At 46.3% G+C, this 17,566-nt stretch overlaps 1 protein-coding gene across 1 annotated transcript in view; it reads right to left on the bottom strand.

The window, feature by feature from the left end:
• The window catches only part of LOC311228476 (glycophorin-C-like), a gene marked incomplete at its 5' end in the record, with an annotated part of 38,660 nt that overhangs the window by 6,776 nt on the left and 14,318 nt on the right, over positions 1-17,566 (bottom strand). The window lies entirely within an intron of this gene.

Genomic DNA, 17,566 nt, shown 5'->3' with positions numbered 1-17,566 from the left:
TATTGGCAACGGATCGCTATGTATTGTGTCGAGCTCGAGTCCCGGGACCTATAGCAAGTGATCGGACCGAATTGAAATGAGCACCAGCTTCTACATCCTGTTTCTCCCCTGGGCGATCCCCCGATCGGCCACCAGATGGCGCTCTTGAACCGTTAGAGAGTTGAGTGGAGCTCAGCAGTATATCTCAGGTCCCCGGGGGAGAAATATGATTTCGATCACAGATTTTTGAAATATTGATATCAAAGACGTGTTACAGCATCTTCGGCAGAATGGCGGGGAAAGACGAGTTTCGGCGTCTCCGGCGATTAAAGTGTTAATAATTCCGAGAAAACTCGTGAGTGGCATGGAAAGTGTTGGCCCCCTGAACATTTCTGGATTAACAGTCCTATTTGATGGTCGTATGGTTTTTTATAGTATTCCATTTGATCAGGGGGCCTGAAATTCCCATCAACACCCCATGTGGCCACAACATTATTAACATGAACAATCACAACCCAAAAATGGAGGTTACTAATAACTGACTGCTCTTTCGTGTTGTTGAAATGCTGAATGTATCACCCCAAATGTATCACCCTGTCTAATAATGTTTCATGTTTTAATAAGCCCTTAGAAGATTCGATTTCTTTTTGTGTGTGTGTTTGAATGTACAGTTTATTTTTCACCAGTGGAGAAATTTAGTAACCTCTGAGGCAGGACCGTTTTACTGGGTTAGATTATCATCATTGACCATGCAGGTCAATAGTTGAAGGCAGTGTTGTAGTCGAGTCACTAAATCTTGCGTCTGAGTCGAGTCTCGAGTCCCCAGTGTTCGAGTCAGAGTCCAAGTCTGAGTCACCAACGAAGAGCCCGAGTCAAGTCCCCATTACCCTAGTCTGAGTCCAAGTCAAAGTCATCAAGGTTGAGTCCACTCCACTCTGGCAGTCAAAGAGCTGACATACAAATAAAAAAAGTTCTACATTAAACATAAATGACACAGTAGTCACCATTTCAAAGGGAGTTCATTTACTTTGTCACACAATATCAATATCCTATGCCAATGATTAGGGCCTATTACAAAAAAACATATAAAATAAATAACAATTTATCAATTAACAAGTCTGAGTTCTCGTCTGCACCTTCCGAGTCTGAATGCAGTCAATGCTCGAGTCCAAGTCCAAGTCAGAGTAATCAGTGCTCAAGTCCAAGTTGAGTCACGAGTCCTGGACTCCAGTACTACAACACTGGTTGAAGGTACTCCATCTGGAATGGTAGAAATTCAGGGACATCCCGCTTAAACGCAGAGATATTCATAATTCTGAGAACAAAAAGAGGATTTCTGCCGCCTGTCTTAATCAGGGCAGCAGAGAATGTCAGAACAGTAGAGAAGCACAAATCCCAGACAGATTTGCCAAGCAAACACAGGGGGCCTGTCTCGCCTGGAGGTATCTCCTCGTTAGCAAGATCCACTCGCTGCCACGACACGGAGAGTGGGACATCTGCTCTGCCCCGCCAGGGGACCAGTGAACCACTTCCAAGGGCAGATCTCTCTTCCTGTCATCGAACCCAAAGGGACAATAGGCGGGCGGAGCGAAAGGGCAGAGGAGGGGTTACGGGATTGGGGTATCGGGTGCCACAGAGAATTCGAGCCCCCATCGTGGACTTTCTTTCACACGTTTCACAGACACATTGGCAGAATAGCTTTTTTGCCCCGGGAGTGAGATCCACTGCTTTCATCGCATTCCCAGAAGTGGCGTTAATCTCGCCCAAAGCCGGCTCTGAAGCAGGGCTGGTAAGTGTCTCCCGGTAGGAAGGCTGGAGAAACTGGAAGCCAAATTAATTCCACCCTGTAGCACTGTGGCTGACACTGTGCTGATATGATATTCCACAGAAATAAATATATGCGAAAATCCTGACCGCAATTTTAACTCCTGTGACCACGTCACTAAACGCTGTCCAAACACGGGGGCCATCTTGTGGAAAGAAATAACACACTTTAAAATGTGAGACTGGCTGCCATCTTAGTTCTCGCCCCGTCACACCACATGGTGAAATCTAAACAAGAATGTTATCATTTTGTGCAGATAGAGTTTCAGCTCTTAGGGAGCTCTTCCAGTATTGTGGGACAGTTGGGCAGTCATTCCCGGGGCACTCCCAGGCATGAGTTGGTGCGTTTAATGGAGTTGTGATAAGTCTGGAGAGTAGTGAATGCAGCTGCCAGCAGCCATGATGAAAACACCCCAGGACTTTGGCGGCTGGTGCTCAAACCAACCATTCTGCTCCAGCACGTTGAAGTCTTACAATCAATGGCCAGCATTTTATCGGTTTATACTTGCTGTTAATGTTTTGGTGTTCAGTCAAATGGTATAGGCGAGCAGGGGCCCTAATGCTGCCAGTCCGTCGCTGGATGTAAAATGGCAAAGTTTGGCTTTGGGATTAGGGGCAGTAGTGTAGGCCTACTCAACATAGAGCAGCAAATTGTACACTTTCAGAATACTGAGTGCAAAACACAGCAGAAATTGTGCCGGCAATGATTTATGAAAGTGGGAACACAAATTCAATATATTCATACGTTTTTACATTCCTAAGTGCTCTAACGTGCGGACCATTCAAATGGCGGTTTGTGCATTTGTGACTTACATGGGTACGTGGGTTGGTCATTACCATTATTACTGTATTTATGACACCATCTGAAAATCAGGTTAGTATATGTAAATGTGTTATGTTTTTTTATGTGATGTGTGTGTGTGCCATGATAGCTAATGCTGTCCCTTTCTCTTTCTCTGTCAGGTGCCGCCCAGGGGCGGATTTAGGATTATAGGAGTTTTATTTTTTTTTTGCAGGAAAGGGGTGGTTTGGAGGTGGTCAGGCACGACCACCTCCATGGTAGATTTTTTTTTAATTTAATTAACCTGTACGTGCAATTTCCTGCAATCTTGATCAATAAAGCTGCTCTTTTCACTATAAAACTCAGTTAACCATAACGTAGTTATAATAATAATAACTTTATTTGTATAGCACTTTTCATACAGAGGTTGCAGTTCAAAGTGCTTCACAACAGTAAAAAATACAGGCATAAGCGAGCATAAAAAGATAGACAGGTAGAATCACAGTGTTTCACATTAGGATCTAGCATCCCAATAGGCTCTCCGCTTACAGTTTTCAGTAACACAAATAGTAAAAATAGTTTAAAATTATTCAGTTTAAAAATAGTAAAAAAAAAAAAAAAAAATATAAAATAGAACGGACATAAAAAATACAGGCATGAGCGAGCATAGCAAGATATGGCAAATCATAGTGTTTCACATTAGGATCTAGCATCCTAATAGGCTCTCTATTCAGTAATACTCCTGTAATTCCCAACATACTTCTGTAACTTTAGTGATACTAGATCACAGGGACTCGAACCCACACTGTAACTTTAGTGATACTAGATCACAGGGACTCGAACCCACACTGTAACTTTAGTGATACTAGATCACAGGGACTCGAACCCACACTGTAACTTTAGTGATATTAGATCACAGGGACTCGAACCCACACTGTAACTTTAGTGATACTAGATCACAGGGACTCGAACCCACACTGTAACTTTAGTGATACTAGATCACAGGGACTCAAACCCACACTGTAACTTTAGTGATATTAGATCACAGGGACTCGAACCCATACTAAATAGTGGGACTTATTGCATGAACAAATAATCACAGTGTTTCACATTTGGATCTAGCAAATAATAAAAATAGTTTAAAATGATTCAGTTTAAAAATAGTCATCAGTAAGAAGTAAAAAGTGCAATAACCGACGGACATAAAAAATACAGGCATGAGCGAGCATAGCAAGATATGGCAAATCACAGTGTTTCACATTAGGATCTAGCATCCTAATAGGCTCTCTATTCAGTAATACTCCTGTAATTCATGAACAAATAATCACAGTGTTTCACATTTGGATCTAGCAAATAATAAGAATAGTTTAAAATGATTCAGTTTAAAAATAGTCATCAGTAAGAAGTAAAAAGTGCAATAACCGACACATGAATTTGATAGGCAGTGTAACAGAGTAAATACAAGTTGTGTCAGGATATCCCTGATGTTTCCTCTTGCCACTAGGTGGTAGCAGATATCTATCAGTGAAATGCCTGAGCAAAGAGATAGGTTTTAAGCTGTCTTTTAAAGATGTCTAGCGAGTTGGCTTCCCTGATGTTTTGGGGTAGTTTGTTCCATAGTTTTGGGGCATAGTTGATAAAGGCTGCATTACCGATCCTCTTTTGACTGCTTCTGGGAGCCTCTAGTAGTCCAGAAGCTGATGATCGCAGTGTTCTTGCTGGTGTGTAATTTATTAGAGTGTTGGCGATGTAGCTAGGTCCCTGTCCATTTAGAGCTTTGTATGTAAGGAGAAGGACCTTAAAGTCAATTCTAAATGTTACAGGAAGCCAGTGTAAAGCGGCTAAGACTGGACTAATGTGCTCTCTCCTTTTGGTTCTAGTTAGCAGTCGGGCTGCAGAGTTTTGGATTAGCTGAAGCCTCTCTGTGGTTTTCTTAGGGAGACCTGTGAAAAGTGCATTACAGTAGTCTAACCGGCTAGATATGAATGCATGTATTAGCTTCTCAGCATCGCTCTGATTAATAAATGGTCGTACTTTTGCTATATTTCTGAGATGGAAGAACAATGTTTTCGTCACTTTGCTAATATGAGAATTGAAGTTCAGTTCTGAATCTATGATAACCCCAAGACTAGTGACCTCAGATTTGATCCAAGGGGTTAGTCCCCCCAGGTTCTTTATTAATGTTTCTTTTTTAGTTTTGGAGCCGATAATTAGAATTTCAGTTTTGTTCTCGTTTAGTTTCAGGAAGTTCTTACTCATCCATTTATTTATTGCCAGTAAGCAGTCTGTAATGGAGCTAATCGCTGTATCATTTGGTTCAGCAGATATGTACAGTTGTGTATCATCCGCATAGCTATGGAAATCTACATTATGTTCTCTGATGATATCACCCAGCGGTAACATGTAAAGGGAGAAGAGTAAAGGACCTAAGCAACTCCCTTGTGCAACTCCATAGTTGTTGTCGTATATATCAGACATGTGATCTCCTAGTTTAACATAGAATTTCCTCCCTCTGATGTATGTTTTAAACCAGCCCAGCACATGGTCTGAGAAACCGACATGGTTTTCAAGACGATCGATTAGAATATCATGATCGATTGTATCAAATGCTGCACTGAGATCTAACAGGATAAGGATGGAGATCTTATTCTCGTCAGAGTTTAGTCTGAGGTCACTGATTATTTTGGTGAGGGCAGTTTCAGTGCTATGATATTTTCTGAATCCTGACTGAAATTCTTCTAAGATGTTGTTTTCTTCAAGAAAGGAATTTATTTAGATCAAATAGATCCGCTATCAACTCTATCTTTAATCTTTCAAAATGTTCAGTTGCTATCGCTATTTGCTCTATCTTTAATTTTTCAAAATGTACAGTTGCTATTGCATGCACTCATCTGTGTTTCACCACACACATGAGTGCATGCTTACCAACTGTCCGTCTGCAACACTACTATCACCAACATCTAAGAAGGGAGATCCCCCCTTGAATGGCCCTTCTAAGGTTTCTCTCCTCCACACCGCCTGTGGAGCTTTTTTCCCTATTGTTAGGTTTTATTGAGTTTTTCCTTACCTTCGCGTGGGGTATGTCTGGGAGTGCTTGCATTCTTTCATTTATTTGCATTCATCTAAAAAAAATGTGGACCCTATTGTGTTCTTGTTCTGTTCTTGACTTATTGTTATGTTGTCTTCTTGACTTGTTTAAAGAAGACCTGTACGGCCCATGGGGACATTAACGTGTGTTGTCGGGCCCTATAAATAAATTTGATTTGATTTGATTTGATTTGAACTGAAACTATCTTTTCAAGTACTTTACTAATGAATGGTAGGTTGGATATTGGACGATAATTTGCCATTTCATTACTATCCAAGTTAGGTTTTTTTAGTAATGGCTTTACAACTGCTGTTTTAAAGGCATCCGGGAAAATACCAGCCCTAAGGGAAGTGTTTATGATATCTAGCACAGGGCTTGAAACACTATTAAATACCCGTTTGAAGAAAGCTGTAGGTATAGGGTCAATGTCTGAGGTGGAGGAGTTACATTCTGAGACAGTTTTGCAGAGTACATCTAATGTGATGCATGTGAAACTTCTCATGGTTACATTGCACGGTTTGCCGCAATCAACTTTATTTCCATCATTGTTACGTTCTGGACACCGACCTCGGTCGGTGACCACCCACATTCCTGGCATACGTCACTGGGCTTGTCACCTGTCATTTCCCTGTCAATTAGTGCTGTCACTTAGGGGTGGTTCCTGATTGGCTGTCACGGGGGTGTGTGTGGAATGTTGGTATTTGGTGTCTATGTAACATACCTCTCTTCTGCTTGTCCATTGTCAGGTCTTCACTAATTGCGTTCGGGGATAACGCGGACGGTTCTACTCTGGACCTCCAATAAGCTCCCATTTACCTTATTTTCCACTTGTGCTATTAGCACTTGTTCTCTCTTAGAATTTACTCTGTGTTCTTACTATTAAAGTCGAACCTGTTCAAGAGTAAACACTCTCTGTCTCTGTGATTGCCTTCACCCATTGGAATTCACCTACCTGCATTCTGACAGAAGACCTGACCATCAGAATTCCATGGAGGCCATCATGGAGATGCTCCGGACGCAGGGAGCAGCCCAGACACGGATGGAGGAACATCAGCAGCTGGTCAGCGCCGAGTTAATCCGACTCAATGGGGTCGTCGGATCATCCCAAGCGGTGGCGCAGTCGGCGTTGGCCACAGCCCGACAAGCCCAAGAAGGAGTGGCTGGTGTTTAGTCGGCGGCGGGAGAAGCAGCGCTCCACGCAGAGGAGAGTCGGGGGGTGTTCGGGGTCCAGGAGCGGTCCCGCGAACCACATCTGCAGGCGCCCGCTCGCTATGACGGATCACCGGATGGTTGTCGGGAATTCATCACCCAGTGTCTACTCGTTTTCCGGCTGCAACCACGATCATTTCCATCGGAGACAGCGCAGGTAGCGTATATTATCACACTGCTCACCGGTCAAGCTCTCTCCTGGGCTACGGCGGAATTAGAGGCAGGGGCGATAATCTGCGACAGTCTGGACGCCTTTACCCGGGAATTGAGAAGAGTATTCGATACTTCCCGGGTACTCTCGATCTTCGAGGCTGGTGGTCGTCTTCTCGACTGCCGGCAGGGCCTCCGCACGGTCGCAGCTTATGCTATCAATTTTCGGATCTTGGCTCGGGAGACAGCTTGGGCGGAGAACGTCTGCGTGGTTCTGTTCGTCAGGGGACTCTCAGCGCGGATGCGAGATGCGCTCTCCGCGCGTGAGATCCCCGAGCAGCTGGAAGTGCTGATCAACACCACCATCAAGATGGACAATCGGCACCGGGAGAGGGAGAAGGAGCATGTCAACAACACCCAGCCCCAGGTATGTTTTCCTTCTTCTCCTGGTGTTGATAATTCCATGCATTACACGAGTGGGCCACTGGGTGATGAATCCATGCAGCTTGGAGCGCTGTCGCTCCCGGACGACGAGAGGCAGCGCTTCATCAAAGAGCGACGCTGCTTCCGGTGCGGCCGCACCGGTCACCGCTTCGGCAGCTGTCGGGTCCAGGCTGTATCGGCTCGGCGCCAATCGGGGATGGAAGGTGCACCGTCGGGCTTCGAAAAGGCGCCAGCAGGTGGGCTCATTCCCGCCAAAACCACGGATTCTCGTACATTTTTTGAGGTGGCGATCAACTGTGGGGGTGACATTAGGGGAACTAAGGCTCTCATTGACTCAGGGGCGGCGGGCAATTTTATTCACGTGGGATTGGTGAAGGAGTGGGGAACCCCAGTGGAGGATTTAGGGGTTCCCTTACCAGTTTATGCCCTGGACGGTCGGCCTCTGGGCAGTGGGAGCGTCACCCAGCGCACAGTTCCCTTACACATCCGGGTGGAGGGTGGGGAGTGGGAATGGGTTAAATTTTTTGTCATCTTTTCCCCCTATTCTGTCATGGTGTTGGGTCATCCCTGGTTGTCGTCATGTGTTCGTGTCATTAATTGGAGCACGGGCGAACTCTCAACGGCGGCCGACGTCAAGTCGATCGTCAGCGGGAGTTTGCCCAAACCCTTGTCTCCCTCCCCCCTCTTCTCTTTTGTCTCCTCCCTCTTTCTCCAGGATGGTGGGGAGCGTGGCAGATTCTGATCTACCCTCTAATCCCGATTTAATAGGGGTGCCTGAGATCTATTGGGACCTGGCGGACGTTTTTAGCAAGACGCGTGCTAAAGCACTTCCGCCTCATAGATCATACGACTGTCCCATTAATCTTCTACCCGGTACCTCCCCGCCTCGCGGGCGAATGTTCTCTCTCTCACGCCCCGAAACCTTGGCCATGAACACCTACATAGAGGAGGCATTGCTTGCGGGGCACATACGCCCTTCCACTTCCCCTGCCGGCGCTGGCTTCTTCTTTGTTGATAAAAAGGATGGGGATCAGCGCCCATGCATGATTATAGGGGATTGAATGACGTTTCCATCAAGAACCGATATCCTTTACCCCTCATGGACACGGCCTTTGAGTGCTTACAGGGGGCACAGGTCTTTTCTAAACTTGACTTACGTAATGCATACAACCTGGTCAGGATTAGAGAGGGAGACGAGTGGAAGACTGCATTTAACACACCCAATGGGCACTATGAGTATTTGGTCATGCCCTTTGGTTTGGCTAATGCTCCGGCAGTCTTCCAAGCCCTGGTTAACGACGTGCTGCGAGACTTGATTGGGGTGTCGGTGTTTGTCTACTTAGATGATATCCTGATTTTTTCTCGCGATATGGTGCAACACCAAATGCACGTTCGGGAGGTGCTAGACCGTCTCCTCAAGCATCAACTATTCGTTAAGGCTGAGAAGTGTGTGTTTCACACGGACACCGTGTCCTTCCTGGGCTTTGTGTTGACGAAGGGCGATCTGCGCATGGATCCAGCCAAGGTGAGTGCAGTTTTGGACTGGCCACGGCCTTCGTCGCTCAAGGGGTTACAACGTTTTTTGGGCTTTGCAAATTTTTACAGGCGCTTTATTCGCAATTTTAGCGCCTTAGCCAATCCCTTAACAGCTCTCACTAAGGCCTCTCTCCCTGGCTTTGAATGGTCGCCTAGGGCTGAGTCGGCCTTCTGCGATCTTAAACGTCGTTTTACATCCGCTCCTGTATTGATCCGCCATGACGCGGAGGTTCCGTTCATTGTGGAGGTGGATGCCTCTGACGTCGCGGTGGGGGGGGTGCTCTCTCAGAGATGCTTAAAGGATGGGAAAGTGCACCCGTGTGCTTTTTTTTCTCGCTGTCTGTCACCAGCCGAGCGTAATTACGACGTGGGTAATCGGGAGTTATTGGCGATCAAATTGGCACTGGAGGAGTGGAGACATTGGTTAGAGGGGGCGGCACATCCTTTCATTATTTGGACTTATCATAAGAACTTGGCTTACATCCAAGGGGCTAAACGCCTTAACGCTCGCCAGGCCAGGTGGACGTTGTTCTTCACACGATTTCGATATACCATCTCCTATAGACCCGGCTCCAAGAATATCAAACCTGACGCGTTGTCGCGCCAGTTTGATCTTCCTGGTCGGGAGGAGCAGCCCCATCCCATTATTCCACCGGCCTTGATTTTGGCACCCGTGTCTTGGGGCATAGAGAAGGTGGTAAGGTCGGCGCTAACGCGGGAGCCCGATCCTGGTGGGGGTCCTCCGGGACGGTCGTATGTTCCCAAGGTGGCGCGCTCACGCTTGCTACAGTGGGCACATGCGTCATCCCTCACCAGCCACCCAGGGGCAACCAGGACCCTGGAATTTATCCGTAGGAGGTTCTGGTGGCCGACAGTGGAGGGGGATACGCGTTCCTTTGTGGCGGCCTGTCCGGTGTGCGCACGTAGTAAGACCTCTCGACGGGCACCGGCGGGTCTCCTCCGACCACTTCCTATTCCTAAACGACCCTGGTCACACATATCTCTGGACTTTATTTCTGGTCTTCCCCTTTCGGACGGATTCACCACCATCTTGGTGGTGGTGGATCGGTTCTCTAAGGCGGCTCACTTTGTCCCTCTCCCCAAGCTTCCTTCGGCCCGGGAGACTGCTGATTTAATTATACAGCATGTCTTTCGGGTCCACGGGCTGCCAGTAGATATCGTGTCGGACCGGGGTCCTCAGTTCGCCTCCAGGTTCTGGAAGGCGTTTGCCGCCGGCCTCGGCGCCTCTGTCAGTCTGTCGTCTGGGTTCCATCCACAGTCGAACGGGCAGACAGAGAGGGTCAACCAGGATTTGGAGGGGGTCTTGAGATGTTACGTTGCCGGTAGTCCGGCAACGTGGAGTAGGAGGTTGGCTTGGGCTGAGTACGCGCATAATACCCTTCTCTCCTCTTCTACCGGTATGTCTCCCTTTCAGTGCCAGTATGGTTTTCAACCTCCTCTGTTTCCCGAGCAGGAGCAGGAGGCGGAGGTGCCCTCGGCCCAGGCACATGTGGCTCGCTGTCGCAGGACGTGGAAACAGGTTCGGAAGGCGCTACAGAAGGTTTCGGTTAGTACCCAACGGCAGGCTAACCGTAAGCGTCGTCCGGCTCCAGTTTACCGTCCAGGGCAGCGGGTTTGGCTTTCCACCCGGGATCTCCCTCTCCGGGTGGAATCCAAGAAGCTGGCTCCTCGCTTTATAGGACCATTTAAAGTGATTCATCGGGTTAATCCAGTGGCTTACAAGCTACGACTTCCGAGCTCTATGAGGGTTCATCCGACGTTTCATGTGTCCCTGTTGAAGCCATTCCTCTCATCGCCCTTGGCCCCGCCACTGCCTGTGGTTCCTCCGCCCCGGTTTATTGGCGGTCAACCCATTTACACGGTGCAGAGGATACTGGGTTGTAGGCGGAGGGGTAGGGGGTTTCAGTTCTTGGTGGATTGGGAGGGGTACGGGATAGAAGAGCGTTCTTGGGTGCCTCAAAGGGATATTTTAGATCCCAGCCTGATCGTTGATTTCCGGCGGCTGAATCCCGAGGCTCCTAGGTGAACGTCTGGTGCCGTTCGTCGGGGGAGGGTACTGTTACGTTCTGGACACCGACCTCGGTCGGTGACCACCCACATTCCTGGCATATGTCACTGGGCTTGTCACCTGTCATTTCCCTGTCAATTAGTGCTGTCACTTAGGGGTGGTTCCTGATTGGCTGTCACAGGGGTGTGTGTGGAATGTTGGTATTTGGTGTCTATGTAACATACCTCTCTTCTGCTTGTCCATTGTCAGGTCTTCACTAATTGCGTTCGGGGATAACGCGGACGGTTCTACTCTGGACCTCCAATAAGCTCCCATTTACCTTATTTTCCACTTGTGCTATTAGCACTTGTTCTCTCTTAGAATTTACTCTGTGTTCTTACTATTAAAGTCGAACCTGTTCAAGAGTAAACACTCTCTGTCTCTGTGATTGCCTTTACCCATTGGAATTCACCTACCTGCATTCTGACAATCATGAGTAATGCTGGCCCTGATCAAGGTTATTTTGTTGTTAAAGAATAGTGCAAGTTCTTCACACTTAACCGTTGATGACTGAGGGGGTGTAGGGGCAGTGTTGAGTAGTACATTAATAGTGGAAAAGAGGATTCTGGAGTTTCCAGCATTTTCTGTAATGATTTTAGAGAAGTAATCTTTCCTTGCTAAGCGGATGGTTTTATTATAAGCAGTTAAAGCATCTTTGTATATATCACAGCATATGGTGGTTTTTGTTTTTCTCCATTTTCGCTCCGCTGCACGACATTTCCTTTTTTCTTCGTTGACCGTATTATAGTTTAACCAGGGCGAGGCTCTAGTTTTCTTCTTTTTCGTTTTTAATGGGGCGACAGAATTTAATATAGATGACATTGCATCATTGAGATTTTCTACCATTTCATTTAGAGAGCTGTCATGATTGTGTGGTTCATGTAGTCTGATAAGATCAATGAACTTTGATTCAGCTTTGTCGTTTAGGAGCCTCTTTTTAACACTTTGGTTGCCTAAGGTTAAATTAATGATATACCATAGATTGCCAGCGCTATTTGTCTATGGAGAAAGTCCCCTTCTTTCCAGGGCTATAACTTTTTAAATTCTATTGCTACATTGCCATTATTAGGGCCCATTCAAAGTCCTATATGTATTGTTCATTGTGTAGCAACGTTAAACTTTTTCATTCACATATTCATAGTAAAGAATGGTCTAATGTATAAGTATGTTTTCATCTCTTTCTGCAGCTTTCTCCAGAACGTGATATATAGCCCCAAATGCATTATATTGATGATGAAATACAGTTTGATGGCAATCAGCGAGATATAAAAAATTCCAACTAGACGTACTTCTAGAAGTTACTACACGTCATCTGATGTTGACCGGATGGGCGAGGGGGCGTTTATAATTCCGTGGGCAGCGTTATACCAATCATCTAATGTGGGTCAAATGTTGATAAAAGCAGTTAGTATCGAAGATGGTAACGTTACACGCTGAAACTCACCCCAGTCTCCGCGCGCCGTTGGGCGATCATCGTCGAGTAGAAATTTTATCATTATGGGATATATTATTACCCGGTCCATCTCCAGCTTGTATAATGGTATATACGTCCAAATCATGTTGTTTATCGAGTTATTGGCAATCGATCGCTATGTAGTGTGACGAGCTAGAGTGCCGGAACCTATACCGAGTGCCCGGAAGTAATAGGGCCGACCAGCAAAACCTCTACTGCGCTTCCTGTTAAGCGGTTGCGCCGATCGGCCACCAGATGGCGCTCCTGAACCGCCAGAGAGCTCAGTGGGTCCTCCTGGTGGATCTCAGGCCAGCGGAGGGACATTATGAATCCGATCGCAGATTTTTGAAATATTGATATAAGGACGACGTACAGCGTCCCCCGGCAACTTTAGCATGGCCAGCAAAGACGTCTAAAGACGGGTCCCGGCAGTCAAAGTGTTAACTATGATTTCTTTTTTTGTTTTAGTAAGGGTTATTTGAGTATCAAAAAATATACAGTGATGGTCGGAGAGAGGTAATTCAGTTATTGAGATATTTGATATGCTTAGCCCAGTTGTTGTTATAACTAAGTCTAGTGTATTCCCAAGCATTTGTTATATGCTGTATTAGGTCAAAGCTATCAAGTAGATTTTTTAGTTCCATAGTTTTGGAGTCTGTTTTCTTATTAAAATGGATGTTCAGGTCTCCATTTAGGATCACCTTATCATATCCGGTAACACATAGTGAGATCAGTTCAGAGAGCTCCTGTATAAATATTGGTGAGTGTCTAGGCGGGCGGTATATTGTGACAATAATAGTTGATTCTGTTTTTAGTTCAATGGCAAGATATTCCATTGACATGAACTCGCCTAGTTCTGTGATTCTAAACAAGAGTTTTGAGGAGAAGATTGCTGCAACTCCTCCGCACCTTTTATTTTTTCTGGGTATTTGAAAAAAGTTATAGTCTGGTGGACAAGCTTCTATCATTATTGATGTAGCTGTGTCATTATTTAGCCATGTCTCTACTAGGCAGATGCAATCTAAGTTATTTTCTTTAATCAGATCATTTACTAAGAATGTTTTATTATTCAGTGATCTGACATTTAGGAAAGCTAATTTTATTTGTTGGAATTGAGAGATTTGGGGTGCTTTTTCAATGTATGTGATGTATAGATTGGGGGGAGGTGACCACAGCTAAAACGGTGATTGAAATGTGCATGGAAGACGGTGATATTGACAGTGGTGGAACCAGTGGTTTCACAGGCACAGGCCGCGTCAGCGAGGGTTTTGTTATGAATTCCTTGGAAGAACATCTGAGATTAGAGTGTACTGTCTCCCAGGGCAGGAGGGAGAGAGGTTCATCTTAATGAAACGTGAGTTTATTAGTGTTAAAGGTTATGCAGTTGTCATGACAACACGTCGCATGACAACCAGAAGGTGGGACCGTCGTTGCGACGACGAACATCTATGAGTCGAACGGTGTTTCCGGGTGTAAGCCAGACTAGAATCAGACCAAGAGCGAGTAGGACTGAGATCACACAGACGACACTCTCTCCTCTCATTGAGAGGGGGGGGAGAATGCCACATCACCAGTAGCTTCGGCTACCACGAGGATGGTTAGGCTAACGAACAGGCCTGAACACTATTGGACTGAATCACAAAAGGACGATAGACGAACACACCGAAAGATCATTAGAATAGACTCTTCAAGGACGATACAATTTGATAACATCTGATAACATCTGATTATGAGGTTCTGTTTATAGCAATAACACAACGCTTTTCCTCATAAGGTATCTCACGGTGTCGAAGTGTCGAATTCTTACGGAAGTGGAGAATTAGGATGGTTTATGGATTGCACTAACGGGGGAGATAAGGATCTTATCTGCCAGTATTGGAGACGTCTATTCTATGTGGTCATCAGACCTTTGTACATGACAGCATTGTAAACATTCTCTCCACATCTGAGGGGGGTGAGCGAGTCTTTCGCATCCCACCTGTCGTCGTCTCGTGACAACGCCAGCGCTTCCGATTTCCATCACCAAGCAGCTCATCTGTGTCCCGTCGCGCATGTCTAACTGAGGGTGAAAATATCCACTAAACGCCTGGCTGACCCACTGCTTTCACATTTACCATCACAACCCCAATCTTCTCTCTCTCTCTGCCTTCCCTTTCGGTGCTTGTCTTTTATTATTTAACATGCTGAGAGCTTCTCATGCACCCTGCCCGAATGGGGAGAAATGCAGAGTGGCTAATGAAATGCACACCGTCTGGCCTATGAAAGGTGTACATGGTGGAGAGCCTGTTTTGGTTAAATGTACTAATAACGCTGTTCCTAAGATAGGAGCTAATTGTAGACAATCAATGAGCTGTTGAAAAGCACCATCATTGTTTATGTATGATCCAAATGTAAATCATTAATCCGTGTCAAGGAGAGACTGTTCCATAAATTACTTTTTAATATCTAATATAAAGCAATGTAGAGAAGATTTAGAGACCCTCTGTGAAGTAAATAAGTAAGTCACATTTTATTTGCCTGCCATCATCAGAGCGGGTGGTTCAATATAGCGCTGCCTCAATCGGTGTGCTCTCAAAGCGTACAAAAAAAAATACAAATCTATTATTCATGATTATGTCCCTCTGTGCACCATAGAGTACTAAAAACATCACTTTGTCTCCGTCATTCACTTTCCTTTTCGCTTCACATTGAGACCAAAGTGATTTTCTTACGTATGCCTCAGTGCTATGGTAGGATAAACACAAGGGAAGCAATCTTTAAATCGACTCTGTAAGGGATAATCAACCAGTAGGTGTGTGTGAAACGGTTTTAAAGCATGACGTGGTGGCGGAGAACCACCCGACCACCCCACTCGCAGCTAAGTGCCTTAAAACCGCACACCTACAAGTTGATTATTCCGCGTATACCATGGCCACTTATGTGGTATGTGCCATTTATTCATGTTTTCTACATTAAAATATAAAGAAATATATTTGCTCACTGCTGACTTTCATTATAGTCCCTCTGCGCCACCTTAGCAAGTGCTTGAACGTTTAATCATTGGGGTGACCGGGTAGTGCAGCGGACTACGCGTCTGTCTACCACCACAGAGACAGTGGGATCGAATCCAACTGTGGTGCTTCCGGCTTGGCCGAACCGTCCATACTAACACAATTGGCAGTGTTAGAGGGTGGGAAACCCCGCGAGGGTGGGTCCTGGTCGTTGTAAACAGAGACTCCTACAGTTCAGTCGTGGCGCCAGCACAGCAAAGGAAGGATCAAAGAGAGGTAGTGTGACCTTCCACATGTTACACTCTCCCAGTGAGAGTCCGCGCTGCCAGGTGAAAAGAAGCGGTGGGCTGGGTACACATGTGTCGGAGGAAGCATGTGATAGTCTCCGCCCTCCCGGACCGATGGTAGGGGGTAGAGTGCGCAACGACCAGGAAGGAGATTGGGAATTGGCATAACGACTAACATTGGGATGGGAGAAAAACGGAAAAAGAAGGAAAAAAATAAATAAATAAAAATGTAATCATTAATCAACATTCCACATCAATGTAAACCTGCCAGAATTAGCTAATGAGCTAGTTTTCATCTGTAGTCCCTGCCGCCTCTATGCCTTCTACAACGCCGCTCAGTTTCCGGGTTCCTCTGATTGGCCACTAAGCCCACGTGACCGCTCGCTAGCACGCCCCCCTTATCGCCCACTCTCGCGCTCTGAAGCGGAGGTCTCTCCCCGGCTCCGTGCGCCGCTGACTCGGTTTAGCTCCAGCGGCCGTCTTCCGCCTGCGATATCTCCGAGGCGGCTCGTTCTTATTAATCCCCCATTGTTCAGGTCGACATGGTCGCACAAACACCCGTTGGAGGAGTAGTGGGGGAGAAATGAATGAATGAAAACTTTATTTAGCAGATTGCAGAATGGGTACAATACAGTACGGCGCAATACACACAATTGTTAAGGGTATGCAGACCAGAGAAAGACGTTTGTCTTGTTTACATCAGGGTCCCCCATTTTCAATTCATATCGACATTTATGACATACACAACATATGAGTAGTGGGGGAGAAGAAGAGGAATATTTTTAAATAGCAAGAATTATCTACTGGTAAATGTCGATATGAATTGAAAATGGGGGACCCTGATGTAAACAAGACAATCGTCTTTCTCTGGTCTGCATCCCCTTAACAATTGTGTGTATTGCGCCGTACTGTATTGTACCCATTCTGCAATCTGTTAAATAAAGTTTTCATTCATTCATTTCTCCCCCACTACTCCTCCAACGGGTGTTTGAGCGGGATCATCCCTATGTTCCCCGGGTCCTATGTTCCCCGGGTTCTATGTTCCCCGCTTTGATTGATTAATAGATTGAACATTTTATACATTTTTATTATTTTATTAATTATTAATGTCCGCCTTCTTTCGAACGGGTAAGCTTAGGCCCTCGTTCGAACTGGTTAAGGTTAGAGTTTGGAATCAGGGCTGGTGGTCTAAAATTTTCAATCTATCAATCAATCAAAGCGGGGAACATAGAACCCGGGGAACATAGGACCCGGGGAACATAGACATGCTCCCGTTTGAGCGACCATGTCGACCTGAACAATGGGGGATTAATAAGAACGAGCCGCCTCGGAGATATCGCAGGCGGAAGACGGCCGCTGGAGCTGGACCGAGTCAGCGGCACACGGAGCCAGGGAGAAACCTCCGCCGAGCCGGGGAGAAACCACCGCCTCGCCCCGCTGGCGCTTCCGCTTCACAGCGCGAGAGTGGGCGATACGAGGGGCGTGCTAGCGCGCGGTCACGTGGGCTTAGTGGCCAATCAGAGGAACCTGGAAACTGAGCGGCGTTGTAGAAGGCATAGAGGCGTCCCTGCCTAACATGCATGCATGTCTTTATGGTGTGGGAGGAAACCGGAGTACCCAGAGGAAACCCACGCAAACATGCAAACATGCAAACTCCACACAGAAAGGCCCCCTGCTGGGGTTCGAACACAGGACGCGTGAATACGGCAACCAACATGTCCTTCCGCGTTGCTCTGATTGGCCAGCGTTGGCCAGCG

The sequence above is a fragment of the Notolepis coatsorum genome, assembly GCF_963971535.1.
Source record: "Notolepis coatsorum genome assembly, chromosome: 5".
NCBI classification, from domain to species: domain Eukaryota; kingdom Metazoa; phylum Chordata; class Actinopteri; order Aulopiformes; family Paralepididae; genus Notolepis; species Notolepis coatsorum.
Note: the sequence above shows the minus strand (reverse complement) of the source record. Positions and strands in the feature narration are given on the sequence as shown.